This window comes from Primulina tabacum, chromosome 4 (genome assembly GCF_025594145.1).
Source record: "Primulina tabacum isolate GXHZ01 chromosome 4, ASM2559414v2, whole genome shotgun sequence".
Taxonomy (NCBI): domain Eukaryota; kingdom Viridiplantae; phylum Streptophyta; class Magnoliopsida; order Lamiales; family Gesneriaceae; genus Primulina; species Primulina tabacum.
In genome coordinates, this window is record NC_134553.1 from 10,822,611 (window position 1) to 10,824,642 (window position 2,032).

A 2,032-nucleotide genomic window follows, 5' to 3' on the forward strand; every position below is an offset into this window, starting at 1 on the left:
TTTAATGTTGATCAAAAGTAAGCTTATGGCAAGCTAAATCTATTATGTCAAGGTGAAGATGATGCATTCTTTGTGAAGTAAGATTGTTTATATTTTGTATATTCTTTCTTTGTTTCTTTTCATTTAGCTAACTTATTTTTATTGTAGGTATAAAAATGAATTATTTGTTGTTATCAATTTACATCAAATGCTTGATACCATTAAAGTGGTTATCTTGATTTGTTGTTTAATTTTGATACAATAAATATTTCATCACTTATTATTATATATATATAGATATATATATGTGTATATATATATATATATATATTTATATAATAATATCATAATATTTCATTTAGACGATAGCGTGGCTCTGCCGGTTGTTCTAAATGAAATATTATGATTTAATACTAACATCTAACAATCTAACATTTACTTTATCGCAACTAACTTTTATTTTTCGCATCTAACTTTTACTTTCTCGCAACTAACTTTTACTTTATCGCAACTAACATTTACTTTATCGCAACTAACTTTTACTTTACCGCAACTAACTTATTAAATCAATATATTTCATTTAGGCAATAGCGTGGCTCTGCCGGTTGTTCTAAATGAAATATAATGGTTTAATTTAACATTTACTTTATGCAATTATTTATTTATATAGTCATAATTATAATCATAGGTACCATATATAAAATATCGGTTAATTCAGTATTTTCTATAGTGGGAACTATATTATATTATGTGTGTGTTTAATTTTTTGGAACCATTATTTATGGTGGTTTCTTTTATTTTACTTTTAGTTAAACAATATTACATAAACCAAGAATAAATCCTCAAGCCTTGACAAAATTTATAATTTGTAAACTTCATTCTTGCATTTGGTAATCTATAAGTTAATAAATTTAAACTCAAAATAACCTTTCTGTGGATCGATCTAGTACTTACGAAATATATTACTTGCAGACAACATACAATTGGGTGAATTATTATTTAAGTAGTAGCAAGTTTTTGGCGCCGTTGCCGGAGAGGTATAAATTAAGTTTATATTTGTTAATTATGTTTTATTTATAAGTATTGTGTTTTATTTTATTTTTTTTTTTTTGTATGAGTATTTGGAGTCGAAAAAAAAGTGGTAGACTTATTCGAGTATCTGAAAATAATTTAAACATGGATGATAATTCAAATAATCAAGATGATGATAATAATAATAATAATAATAATAATAATAATAATAATCAAGAACATGATCAATTAAGAACACTTAGGCACCATATAAACCCTATTAGAACTAGTGCCCCATCTTGTTTAGTTTTTCCTCCTGATGCATCTAATTTCAACTTCAAACCTCAAATTATTCAACTTTTACCAAATTTTCATGGCTTAGATTCTGAAAATCCATATTTGCATCTAAGAGAATTTGAGGAAGTTTGTAACACTTATAATGATCAAAATTGTAGCATGGATATAGTTCGATTAAAGTTTTTCCCTTTTTCTTTAAAAGATAAAGCTAAAACATGGCTACAAAATTTAAGATCAAGTTCAATAAGATCATGGGAAGAAATGCAACAACAATTTCTCAAAAAGTTTTTCCCTTCCCATAAAACAAACTCTTTTAAAAGACAAATTACAACTTTTTCTCAAAAACTAGGAGAAACGTTTTATCAATGTTGGGATAGATATAAAGAATTACTTAATACATGCTCACATCATGGTTTTGAAACATGGAGAATAGTTTCTCACTTTTATGAAGGTCAAATACCTAAAGATAGGCAAATGATAGAATTCATGTGTAATGGAACTTTTGAAGATAAAAACCCAAATGAAGCTATGGAATATTTTGATTCATTAGCAGAAAATGCTCAAAATTGGGATAATATAGACACAATAGAACCACCAACAACTAAAAACAATAATTCAACAAATGGGGGTGGTATCTATAATCTTAAAGATGATATAGATATTCAAGCTAAACTTGCATCTTTAGCAAGAAAAATTGAGTCATTAGAAATGAAAAAGAGTGGTCAATTAAAAAGTATTCAAGAAA

At 26.0% G+C, this 2,032-nt stretch overlaps 1 non-coding gene across 1 annotated transcript; it reads right to left on the minus strand.

Moving 5' to 3' along the window:
- Positions 1-1,592: 1,592 nt before the first annotated feature.
- On the minus strand, positions 1,593-1,703 carry LOC142544031 (small nucleolar RNA R71). Its single transcript, XR_012820000.1, has one exon. It is a non-coding gene; the product is annotated as a small nucleolar RNA R71 (small nucleolar RNA).
- Between the last annotated feature and the right edge of the window lie 329 nt (positions 1,704-2,032).